This window comes from Bubalus bubalis, chromosome 17 (genome assembly GCF_019923935.1).
Source record: "Bubalus bubalis isolate 160015118507 breed Murrah chromosome 17, NDDB_SH_1, whole genome shotgun sequence".
Lineage (NCBI taxonomy): Eukaryota > Metazoa > Chordata > Mammalia > Artiodactyla > Bovidae > Bubalus > Bubalus bubalis.
The window spans coordinates 23,962,907-23,976,533 of record NC_059173.1 but is presented as its reverse complement, the minus strand read 5'-3'; the positions used below and the strand labels follow the sequence as shown (position 1 = coordinate 23,976,533).

Genomic DNA, 13,627 nt, shown 5'->3' with positions numbered 1-13,627 from the left:
TCCCAGGAAAGTTTCAGTTTCTGCATTCACTGGGTCTAGAGCCCTAGCAGAGAGTAAGAACTTCCCAATTCCCCAGCTTCAGAAACAGAGAAGAAATACAGATTCAGCAAGGAAGGTCTAAATAGAATGATCATGGAAGCAGAACTGTTATCAGATAAGCTAGGCCCCATTGTCCATGAATTCTGGGGGGAAGGTTAAAGAGGGGATTTGGTTCAGACTTCTTCAATCAAAGGTTTTCCTGGCAGAATTTTTCTATCACTGGAAGGATCACTTTTATGTATAAGGCACTATTTACAGCCCTTAGAATATATTTGTTCTTTTTTATCCTCACAATATTCTCATGTGAGAAGGACGTAATGAGACTGTCACCATCATTCCCATTGTATAGAAAGGAACACTGAGCTACAGAGGGGTTCAAGGTCACACTGTGAGTAACTAGCAGAGCCAGGCTTGTCCCAACAAGTCTGGTTTCTAAATTTATGCTGTTAGATGGGGGTCAGCCAACATTTCCTGCAAAGTGGCAGATAATAAATATTTAAGGTTTCTTTGCAGCCACTACTGAATTCTGCCCTCACTGCGTGAAGGCAGTCATTGCCAACATATCACAAATAAGCATGACTGGGTAAAACCGTATTTATAGACACCAAAATCTGAATTCTATATAATTTTCACTAGTCACAAAATACGTTCTTTCCATTTTTAAAAAATCATTTGGAGATGCAAAAGCCATTTTTAGCTCATGGGCTGTACAAAAGCAGGTGGCAGGCCAGATTTGGCCTGTGGGCCATGGTTTGCCAACCCTACTATTTTTTTATATAATTTTATTTATTTAGTTTGGTTGTGCTGCATCTTTGCTCCTGTGCAGGGTTTTCCGTAGTTGTGGCAAGTGGGAGTCGCTCTTCATGGTCGTGGCGGCTTCTCCTGTGGAAGCAGGGGCTCTAGGCGCTCAGGCTTCAGGAGTCGCACCCTGTGGACTCACTAGTCGTGGCTCCCAGGCTCTAGAGCACAGGCTCAATAGCTGCAGCACAGGGATTTAGGTGCTCCACAGCACGTGGGATTTTCCCAGATCATAAGTCGAGTCCATGTCTCCTGCATTGGCAGGCTGATTCTTTACCACTGAGCCATCAGGGAAGTCCATCTCCCTACTTTTAACCAATATGCTACGTTCCCTGTATTTAGACACTGAATGATTTGGATTTACTTGAAGGACACTGTCATAGGCCAGCATGTACGCAATCTCCCTCTTACCTTGTTATTACGAGAATTCATAGCCACACACAAAAAATGGAGAAAATAGATTACATCTCCAACATCCCCATCATCAACTACTACAGCTGCTATGGTGAGATCTTGTGATGTAAGTAAGAGTACAGTGTAGACGTGATTAAGTGAATCGGTGCGTCTGATTCCTCCATGAGACCAATGGTTTTGCACATAACTGAGAGGCTCCTTTGCCTTCATGCTCTAATTTAGAGACAGAAGTTGTCTTGGTGTGTTTAATGGCTGGCTGAGGCATTGTTTTACCACCTTCTGCTGAGCTCCAAACTGGTACCCAGGGCATCCCAAAGAACAAAACAGGTAAGAACGTCTCAGGTTGAGTCAGAAGCAGAAAGTGAGTGGAAACTGAATGCTCTCATCTGCCCCTGGGATAAAAGGAGAGTTGTGGGTAAGACAGCTGCAAACCACATTTCTGAGTGCTCCCTGGACCAACACACAGGGATGGAGTTCTGCCCTGAAAGGGGTCACCTGTCTATTACCCCCTTGTTAAGCCACACTGTCTCCTCCTGAAGTTAAAAGAGGTGGAAGTGAGCCTTTGCTAGTTTGCTTCACGATTTATTTTCCCTAAGAACCATAAGAGCTTAGAGATTAAAAGAAAAAAAAAAACAATCAGTGTTTTTCAATAAACAGCTGATGGCTAAATTGCTGATGGAAATGCAGTCGTAATCATCCCAAATGAGCATTCATTAAGTGTCTATCTGCATGTGGTACTGTGTGCGGGCTTTGAAGGAAATGATGTGTTGACCTACTTTTCTCTGCCAGAGATGCTTCACCTGTTTGGGTTTCAAGTTGAGTCTGCATACTGCGGCAACTTTGGAAAAAGCTACTCAGTCACCCAGGGATGTAAGATGTCACTCACAGGACTAAGGAGAAGCTGGAAGACACAGCAAGAAAGTATCTTAGTCTTATCACACCATCATTTTCTTCTCTGGATAAAACAGACCTGTAGGGACTTCCTTGGTGGTCCAATAGTTAAAAATTTGCTTGCCAGTGTAGCGGACAAGGGTTTGATCCCTGGTCCGGGAAGATCCCACAGGCCAAAGGGCAACTAGGGCCCACAACCACTGCTGCCTAGCTAGAGCCCATGCTCTGCAACAAGAGAAGCCACCACAGTGAGAAGCCCACGCACCACAACCGGAGAGCAGCCCCTGCTTCCTGCAACTAGAGAAAGTCTGCAGCAACAAAGACCCAGTGTAGCCAAAAATAAATTAAAAAACAAACAAAAAAACTCTAGACAAATAACAGCAACAACAAAACAGATGCATTGTTTAAGAGCACAGTCCCATCAATCTTCAGCATGGCGTGACCAAGACCAGCCTCCCTTTTAGAAAGCCTTCTCGTCGTCAATTGGCAGACTAGTCTAGACAGCATTGCTTGCCTAATTCTTTGTCCCTTCCTGTAGCCGTCTCGTGGTTTTCAGTGCCTTTCCAATGAGTGAATGGTGACTGGTTTCCTTCCTAGTCCTCATCTCTGACCTTGGTCATAGCTGCTCTAACAGAACAAGGTAGAAATGATCACCAGCAAGTTCCAAACTTATACTTCAAGATGCCAAGGAGGCTTTTGTTTGCTCTGTTGTGGTCTGCTCTGCTCCAATATTGCCATGAGAAGATATCCCCAAACTAACTTGCTGGCCTCCAGAGGAGAAATACAATGCAAGAGGCATCTGCCAATCTGATGTCAGAGGGAGGCCAGCCAATATCAACTGAATTTCTTGTCCAGCCAAATTTCACCACAGTGAGAAGCAACAAATAAATGTTATTTTAGGCAACTAAGATTTTTTGTTTTTGATTTTGGCGGCGGGTTGGGGGGAGGAAGAGGGTTAGTTACACAGCAGTAGCTAACTGATACGTCAATGGACTTTCAGTTAAACACCAGCAAACTACCGAAAGGAAACTAATTTTCCTGGAGAAAATAACGGTGTTCTATTCTAAATCAAAGTGAAAGTGAGACTTCATTTTATGTACAGGTTTGGATTTATTAGCATTTAAGTGGATAACTGAGAATTTGTCCTATACATCAGCAGTCCCCAGCCTTTGTGGCACTAAGGACCAATTTCATGGAAGACAATTTTTTCATGGATGGGTGGGGAACGGTTTTGGGATGATTCAGACACATTGCATTTATTGTGCACATTATTTCTATTATCATTACATCAGCTCCATGTCAGATCATCAGCATCAGATCCATGCTATAGACTGTGGAAAGTATCATAAAGTTCCTGACTTAGGGATTATGGTATGACATATATCTTTTCTGTTGCTGCTTAGTTGCTCAGTCATGTCTGACCCCATGGACTGTAGCCTGCCAGACTCCTCTATCCATGGGATTATCCTGGCAAGAATACTGGACTGGGTTGCCACTTTCTCCTCCAGGGGAACGTCCCAACCCAGGGATCGAACCTGTGTCTCCTGCATTGGCAGGCGGATTCTTTACTTCCAAGCTACCAGGGAAGTCCCAACATTTATATCCTTGTATTACATGAACATCCATTGTTTCTCAGTTCTGGCTGCACAACAGATTTATCTAAAGATCTGACACCTGGGCCCCACACTCACAGATCAGGAATCTACTGCCTTGGGGACAAGGCACTCATGTTTTTTATACAGCTTCTTAAGTGGTCCTGTAGCTCAGCTAAGGCTGAGATCTAAAGAGTTACAGTGTGATAGACTTTTAGCAAATTCTGTGGTTTTTTTCCCCCTTAATACTAAATGTATCTCACAGGCGCCCTCCATATCAGATCAGACAGCAGGTTTTTCCCTACATGATTTTATGATGTCGAGAGAACATGTTCTGCTTCCAGGCTGGAGGCAACTGCGAGCCCCATGAGAAATGTTCCTTCCTTCATCCTCTCTCTCTCCTTAAAGTCTCCCAGAGTCAGTAAGTGTCCTTCCGTGGCCTCACTTTCCTTCCGCATGGCACACATTCTGATATGTGAGCATCTCTCCGTGCAGCCGTGTGAATGCTACAATCCTTCCCCAACCTTGCCAGGAGTGCTACCCAATCCCAGGAATGCAAATTGTATCTTGTGGGCACAGACATGCAACTGCGCTGCTGTAGTTCCAAGTCAGTTAATCAATGGCGATCATGTTCTGCTGCCCTGTGCCAGGCACCAGTGACTGAGGGAAGAGCGTGGGGCTGATCAGAGACCCGCTGGAAAGGTGGGTTTGCCTTGCTGCCTGCCAAGAGGGAGGCAGGAGGCACTCAGTTGCTAACTCCCAACCCATGGTCCATAAGGTGGGTTAATTTATCGCCCAGATGAAGTTAGAGACCAAAAGTCACTGGTAGGGCAGAGATTCCTCAAAGGCTTCTGAGTCACAAGGAAGATGTGGAAGCGAGCAGAGAAAACTAGCCTCCTATTACCCCAGTCAATCCCAATGTGCTTACTTGGTAGCTCAGGGCCCTGGGCCGGCAGTACCTCAGTCTCCTCACCTGTGGAATGGGATGCACAGGGCCTACACCCATGAAGAGCTGGGACTCTTCGGTGATGTTACATATGCAACCCCTGAGCCTGTGCTGCTACTGTTCTCACTCTGCTCATATTATGTCTTCAACAGATGCTAGTTTGAAGAAAAGAGCTACAAAAATGTAGGAAAAAGAGAGAGAGAGAGAAGATTTGACTGAGCTATCTGCCTTTTTTTCTCTGTAGTTTGCTTCCTCCTGGAGAAAGTGGTCTTCAGTATAATCTCAAGCCTAAACAACTTCTTCATAATTTTATTTATTTATCTATGGCTGTGCTGAGTCTTTGTTGCTGCACGGGCTTTTCTCAAGTTGTGAATGCAGAGGCTGGCTACTCTGCAGTTGCAGTGCAGAGGCTTCTTATTGTGGTGGCTTCTCTTGTCGTGGAGCACGGGCTCAGTGGTCGTGGAGCACGGGCTCAGTGGTTGTGGAGCACCGGCTCAGTGGTTGTGGAGCACGGGCTCAGTGGTTGTGGAGCACCGGCTCAGTGGTTGTGGAGCACGGGCTCAGTTGCCCTGTAGCATCTGGAATCTTCTCGGACCGGGGATTGAACTGGTGTCTCCTACTTTGGCAGGCAGATGCTTAACTATTGAGCCACCCGGGAAGTCCCTAAACAACTTTTAAAAACAGAGGTATAATTCATACACTGTATAACTCACAATATTAAAGGACAGCCAGTGTGCATTAATGTCTTCACAGAATGGGGCAAGTCTTACCACTATCTCTATCCGAAGCATTCCATCAACCCCCCGCTCCATGCAAAAGAACCCTGTGTCTACCAGCAGGTCCCTCCCCCAGCTTCTCTTCCCGGCACCTGCAACCACTAATTTACTTTCTGTTTCTTTGGATTTCTCAATTCTGGACATATGATATAAATAAGATTATGTATAAATGGAATGAAAATAAATACAGCGTGTGGCTTTTTGTGTTTAGCCTCAGCTTTTTTTATCAGGGGAAAAAAAAAAAACCCTGCAAGTAACTTCCTGGATGCCCAAGAAATGACGTGTGGAAGGGGGTGGGGGGGGCTATTGTGATTGGACGACCCACCCCTTGTCTTCTGACTGTGTTACCCGCTTTCTCCGCCTCCTGGCTGCATGCACTGAATTTGGGAAATGAATTTCATGTGGCTGAAACTCTGCCATACTTTCCCCCCAGCTGCTCTGCAGAATTGTTACCTTATTCTCACCTCCTTGCCTCCTGCTCCTTACCATCTGACCTCATTTTGGCTCTCCTATGCTCTTGGAAAGGCAGCTGGGCAGTCCACTGTCCTGAGTGGAGAAGAATTCCACAGAAGGCATTGCCTGACAACCACTCGCAAACATAAAACCGAGACACAGATGATTTGGGAGTTTTGCACCAAGCTGCTGTTTTCAAGAGAGGGGTAGTTTGTTTGTTTTTTTTCCCCCTGAGATTTCCTATTTTTCACCAATTTGTGCAGCTTGCCACTGTGGAGTTTTCAACAGACCATGGCTCAAAGAAGAGGCGTAATCATAAATCTGGAATTCATAACAAAAATAAGGGTTTGCATTGAGTGTCACAAGCCGGCTATACTATAATTTACCTTCCAGGTATGTCAAATTTTCTCCACTTCAATGAGCGTTCTCATCGGGCATTCTAATTACTCTGACAAATATCAAAATATTACCTCTGATGTCAATGTAATCTTACTTGAGAAAATGTGCTTGAGTTTAGGGCTTCCCCAGTGGCTCAGTGGGTAAAGAATCCGCCTGTAAGGCAGGAGATGCAGGAGACACAGGAGACGCAGGCTCGATCCCTGGATCGGGAACATCCCTTAGGGGAGGAAACGGCAACCCACTCCAGTATTCTTGCCTGAAAAAAATCCTATAGACAGAGGAGCCTGGCGGGCTATGGTTCAAAGGGTTGCAAAGAGTTGGACACACTTTAAGAAGCATTGTTCTGCAGCTTTGTTGCAAATAAATTGTGTCTCCATTGAAGCTGAGCCATTGGCAGCTGGCTGCATCACATCCTTACGGGCCAATGGCATCCTTGGTGGGAGGGATGCTTTTCTGGAGCATCACAGGGTGTGCTAAAGGTAGTCAAGCTTTTAAGCTACAATTTAGGGAACTGGAGGTTTATCCAGGAACACAGACCACAGGGTCCAGAATGTTGGTGAATTCTCTCCAGGAGAAAACCTATTAGGCAATGATTCTTATAGTAGGGTCGCTGGACCAACAGCATTGGCATTACCTGTAAACTTCTTAAATAAACAAATTCCCATCCAAGACTTGCCAGATCAGACACTGTGGGGCGGGACCAAGTAATCTATGTTTCATTCTCAGGCAGGTTAAGCCCTTCAGAACATACTGATATTCACTCCAGTTTAGCGACCTCCTTTCTAGAGTTTTCTGACAGAATGATCCATCAATGCCAAGAAGTCACATAACGGAGCTAAGAGGCCAATCAAGTAAGTTGTTATTAGCAGCATCAGCAGTTTTCAAGATGACATGACCTGTACTGTATGGAACAGTGACCCCCTAGAAGATACATCCATTTCCCAGATAACTGCGAATGTGACTTTATTTGGAAAAAGAGTCTTTGCAGATGTAATTAAGGATCGAAAGATGAGATCATCCAAGCTTATACAGGTGGATTCTAAATCCATCAATGAGTGTCCTTTAAGACACACGGAGAAAAGGGGCCAAAAGGAGGAGAAGCCAAGTGACGATGGAGGCAGAGACGGGAGTGATGCAACCACATGCTGAGAAGTGTCTAGAGCCACCAGAAGCTGCAAGAAGCGAGGACAGATTCTCCCCTGGAGCCTTCAGAAGGAAGAAACTCTGCCAAGAACTTGATTTCAAGCTTTCAGCCCCCATAACTTGTGAGAGCATACACTTCTGTTGTGTTAAGCCACCACGTAGAGGGTAATTTTTTATGGCAGCTCTTAAAAACTAAACACATAGCCTGACCTTGTGTATGAAGCAGAATCTTGGCTACATGAACCACAAGAATGGTACACCACGAGGTACTATTTTAAAACTAAAGGATGGAGGGTGAGAAAAGCTGTTTTATGGTCATGTTTTCAAGGAGGCTAGGTATACTTGCTCCAATGAATTGAGGCTACTACCGTCGGAATGTCTGTGTCCCTGAAAAATTCATATTTTAAAAGCTAACCCCCGGGACTTCCCTGGTGGTCCACTGGCTAGGACTCCATGCTCCCAAGGCAGGGGGGGTGGGTTTGATCCCCAGTCAGGAACTAGATCCTATATGCCTGAACTAAGACTTCAAATGCCAAAAAAAAAAGGTCAAAGATCCCACATGCCACCACTAAGACCCGGCGCAGCCAAAACAATTAAAAGTTAAAGAATAGGTAAATAAAAATATTTCTTTTTTAAAAAGCTGACTCCCCCCAGTGCAACTGTATTTGAGGTGAGCCTTTGGTGGCTGAATAAGTCATGATGGGGGAGTCCTCATGAATGAGATTAGCGTTCTTGTTAAAGAGAAGCCAGAGAGCTCCCCTGCTGTCGCAATATGGGGACACAAAGAAGATAGTCGTTCATGAACCAGGAAGTGGGTCTTCTCCAGACACTGAACCCACAGGCACTTTGATCTGGGACCTCCAGTCTCTAGGACTGGGGGACATAAATATCTGTTGTACAAGCACCCAGTCTGTGATATTCTCTGAGAGCAGTGCCAATAGACGAAGGTGAAGGTCAAAGCTGAGCCTTTGATGCTTGTGGTCCTCTGGCCCAGCTCTGTTCCATAACTGGGTGTCAGCCACAGATTTTCCTAATACCAACATGGAATCATTCCTCCTTGAAATTCACAGCAGGGATGCGACATGAATCGTTAACACAGAAAACATGATATACTGAGGACCCGGCTTGACATCATCAAAGCTTCTGCCAGTTGTTCAGCTGCACCCAAGTTCTCAGTCCACATGTGGAAGGAGAGCTGTCAGACGTGGACTTTCCCCAGCAGTACAATATCAACATGAACTGGATAGAAAGTAGGGAGAAACTTCTGCCTACAACCCCCACCCCAGAGTCCCTGTGTAATGGGGCTCTGAGAGGTCCAGGAAGAGCCATAATTCCCTTTGATTAGAGGAATATTTTTCAAGCTTGTGTGGCTGCAGGTCCTTTCTGCCCAAGAACTGCTAGCACCCTGCAAAGCATGTGTGTTATCTGAAACAGACAGGGAAAGCTGGGGAAGATTATACTCTTTACTTATCAGCAGGGTTACAGGCACAGAGATACAGGGGGCTACCAAGAGTTTTTTCGTCTTACATTTTCCCATTGCTCCGAATGCCAATCCACACACTGTATCATCAATTGGCCCAGAAGCTCATTAAAAGCAGGATGCCACTCCTCCTGGAGAGTTAACCTCAAAATGCCTTGAAAACATCAGCAACTCCCCGGCAACCTGTGTACGTGTGTGTGTGTGTGTGCCCACTCAGTCGTGTCCAACTCTTCAAGACGCCATGGACTGGCGCCAACCCGGCTCCTCTGTCCATGGAGTTTCCCAGGAAAGGATATTAGAGTGAGTTGCCATTTCCTACTCCAGGGAATGTTCTTGATCCAGGGATTGAACCCACGACTCTTCTATCTCCTGCATTGGTATGCAGACTCTTTACCACTGAGCCACCTGGGAAGCCCAACCTGTGTGCATATCTAGGAAATGCCATGAAAGAAGGTGAAAGTGAAAGTTGCTCAGTCATATCCAACTCTTTGTGACCCCATGGACTATACAGTCCATGGAATTCTCCAGGCCAGAATACTGGAGTGGGTAGCCTTTCCCTTCTCCAGGGGATCGTCCCAACCCAGGAATTGAACCCAGGTCTCCCACATTGCAGGTGAGTTCTTTACCAGCTGAGCCACCAGGGAAGCCCTGGTATGATATTTCATTGGTATTACTCCTAAACCATCTCATCAATCTCATCCTCTGGTTGGACAGCATCACTGATTCAATGGACATGAGTCTGAGCAAACTCCAGAAGATAGCAAAGGACAGGGAAGCCTGGCATGCTGCAGTCGATGGGGTTGCAAAGAATCGGACACAATTTAGTGACTGAACAACAACAACAAACCCCCAAACCACCCCCAGTCTATAGTTATACAGCCTGGTTTGATTTTCAGGGTACTCAAAACACTGCTTTCCACATTCTACCAAATATTTCCACATTTCCTAGTTTACTGATGCCAGCAACTGACCATTAAATTGCCCTCTTTAGTTTTTGTTTTATTTATATTATTCTACAGAGGGCTTACTTTAGGGCCAGATACTTTGAGGTTCAATTTGTTCAATGTTCAACACAGCCATACCAGGAAAGGATGAACGTTATTCCCATTTTACAGATGAGATGACTGAGGCACAGAAAGGTCAAGTAGCTTGCCCAAGGTCACAGTCAGAAAGTGTTGGCATCTGTATCGTATTTCAGGCAGTCTGACTCCAGGATCTGTGCACATAAGCACCATAGCGCGTGATGCTGCTTCTCGCTCAAAATGTTCCTCCCATTTTAAACCTGTCTGGTAAAGATAACTTCTAAAACTCTTATCTCATACATCTATCTCTATTATCCCTAGCAATGTTCAGATTTAGGAACAAGGCTTGACAATACCCTCTCATTTTGTTCAGAAGATCGAAGACCAAGATTCAGACAGAAGAATTAATCTTATAAGCTAACCCCTCAGCCAGGGATGGTCTACCCTTCCAAATCCTCAAATCAATGCCATAATATCTTGGCTAGAGAGAACAAACACACAAAATACAAAATGAAGGGAAATAAGAGTGAAGGGTTTAAAGCAAGAGTTCTCACCTGAGGGTGATTGTGCCCCCCCTGGGGAACTCTGCCATGCCTGGAGAAGTTTCTGGTGTTCTCTACCCTGGCATCAAGCTTGTAGAGGCCAGGAATGCTGCTAAACATCTTTAATGCATAGGACCAAGAAATACCCAATTCAAAATGTCAACATTGCTAGGTTGGGAAGCCCTGGTTCAAAGATTACTTGTAACATAATCCACTGCAGAAAAATCTAAGTGCAGAAGAGATGGTTGATTACTTTTGCAAACAGTGTATTGAAATGCAGCATACTCATTTGTTTAGTGTAGTAGAGTTAGTTGTTCAGTCATGTCCAACTCTGTGACCCCAGGGACTGTATCCCGCCAGGTTCCTCTGTCCATGGGATTTCCCAGGCAAGAGTACTGGAGGGGATTGCCATTTCCTTCTCCATGGGATCTTCCCAACCCAGGGATTGAACCCAGGTCCCCTGCATTGCAGGCAGATTCTTTACCAGCTGAGCCACCAGCGAAGCTGGCATTTGCTTACGTATTGTCTACGGCTGCTTTTGAAATCTGACGGTGGAATTGTACTTTGTTTGGACAAACGCCCTCTAGTTAACAAAGATAAAATATGTGCTATTTGGCCCTTTACTCCCAGAAAAAGTTTGCCCACTCAATGCAAGGGGTCCATCAAAATTGGAACAACATTCCTCTTAACAGTAAATTCAATCTAACAGAGTCTACCTGCTCTAAGCCCCACTGGCTCAGCTGGGTGTGCCTCATGGAATCAATGGGATCTATTGAGATCTGATCGGCTCTTCAACGTATGCGTGATTAACCCATCCTTGCATTACTAGCTGAATCAGTAACTGCATTAGCCCTCTTCATCCTTTTCTCTGCTCTGTTGCATATTTCCTTGTCCAATTAGCAACTGTTGGAAGATTGGCTAGCCAAGACCAGGAGGTAAGAGAGAAGCGCATGATTAACAAGCCATTAGAAGATGCTTTAGCCCCTGCCTGCGCTAAAAAACCAAAGAGAAATCAATTAACCTGGGCAGAAATTGGTCCCAGGAACCACAGGAAATTCAGACAGAAGGCAACAAACATTTCTCCTCTGTCAGAGTTCACTGGTTTGAAATCATCTGTCATCACCAGGACAGAGTGGCTAGTCAGCAAAGCCACTGTCTCTGCCTTGGTGGGTGACCTTTTCCCTCTTCTCATCACCCAGCAAAAATGAAATGAATGGCCACTGGCCAACCTGGCATCCTGCCCATCTGCACTCCACTCCAGCTTCTCAAAAGCTGGCCCCATCAGGACCCAGGATTTTTCAAATCAGTGTTTTTCCAATGGCAGGCCATTCTGAGTTTTGAAATCAATTTAGTAGTTGTCAAGCAGCCTTTTATAAGGAATGAAGGAGAACAGGTAGAAAAAAATACCAGTTTCTTGCACAAAACAAAAGTATATATTGTTTTGTGAAACTTGATTTTTAGATATAAACATGTACATTCACATATATAGGCATGTGTGTGTGTGTATATATATATACACAAATGCATATATATGTGTAAAGACAAACACTCAAAGACACTATAGAAGAGCACATTTTCTATTATTTGTTTTATACACTCACACTTGTATATGTGTTCTAAGTCATAAGATAACATGTGTTTCTGTTTTTAGTATTACATAAAAATGATAATATCTTTCTGACCATCTCTTCTTCCCAGGTAATTCTTCCTGTTGGTTAGGTGTGGACATTTCCAGATGGTTTCTAATGCATTTTATTCTATTTATTTCAACCATTTTTAATTGAACTATAGTTAATTTATAACACTTTATAACAATTTATTTATTATAAATTTTAATTATATATTATATTATATATTATATATTTATTACAACAATTTATAACATAATTTATGCATATATATATATATATATATATATATATATATATATTCTTTTTCAGATCCCCTGGAGAAGGAAATGGAAACCTGCTGCAGTCTTCTTGCCCGGGAAAGCCATGGACAGAGGAGCCTAGCAGGCTACAGTCTATGGGGTCGCAAAAGAGTGGGACACGACTTGGTGACTGAACAACAACAAAATAGGTGGTGCACTTGATAATTTGGGAAATCTCAACCTTGCTCAGCCTTCCCCACTGATGCTCTCCTGTGGCTGTCAGAGTGCCTGGGGGAGGGGTGGATTAAGAGTTTGGGGTTAGCAGATGCAAACTATTACATATAGAACGGATAAACAATGAGGTCCTACTGTATAGCACGTGCATGCACAGGAAACTACATCCTGTGATAAACTATCAAGGAAAAGAATATGAAAAATAAGTATATATACACATATATGTGTTTATACATATATATATGAATCACTTTGCTATACAGCAGAAATTAACACAACGTTGTCAATTGACTCTACTACAATAACAAAAAAATTTTTAATTAAATCTGATCAGTCCCCTACTCTATCGCTTCCCTGTGTTCTCAGGAGAAGGTCCAAGCCCCCGACCCCCACCCCGCCCTTGCTTCACTAGGGCCCCCTTCACCAGGGCTTCAGGCATCACCCCTAACTTTCCATCACCCCTGTCACCCAAGACTTGTCTTTCTGTTTGGACCACTCTTTGCCCAAGCAACACCTTTACCCTGCCTTCTAAGTATTCCCCTGAACAGCTGTGCTAGCACCTGCTCAACCCTGGACATAAACTAGCATCGCATCTTCATCAGATATTCCCCTGGCCTTTGCTGACTCCTCATAGAGCCAGACCCTCCCATCCACATCCAAACAACACCCATATAGCCCCTTTGCACGCAACTGTATTAGTGTGCCCATTGGATCTACCCCTGTCTCTTCCACTGGACTGTCAGCCTCACAGGGGTAGGGAGGAACACATGAAGGGCACACATCACATGTCTGTTGGAAGAATGGACAGACGGATGGACAGATGCAGGTGTCTTTTTACAGGAGCAGAAACAGAGGGTTGGAGAGAGCGAAGGCTTGTTTCTAACGCAGCTCATCAGAGGCCACAAATTAGAACTCAAATCTCGGCTTCAGAGCCTGCTCTCTCCGACACGCCATGGCTCCTCACAGAAACCTGAAAAGCATTCAGGCAAACCATCCAAGAATCTCTTCCAAATAAGCCCCAGGCCAGT

At 44.6% G+C, this 13,627-nt stretch overlaps 1 protein-coding gene across 1 annotated transcript in view; it reads right to left on the bottom strand.

Moving 5' to 3' along the window:
* The window catches only part of TMEM132C (transmembrane protein 132C), a 446,846-nt gene that overhangs the window by 226,828 nt on the left and 206,391 nt on the right, over positions 1-13,627 (bottom strand). The gene's annotated exons all lie outside the window — the stretch shown is intronic.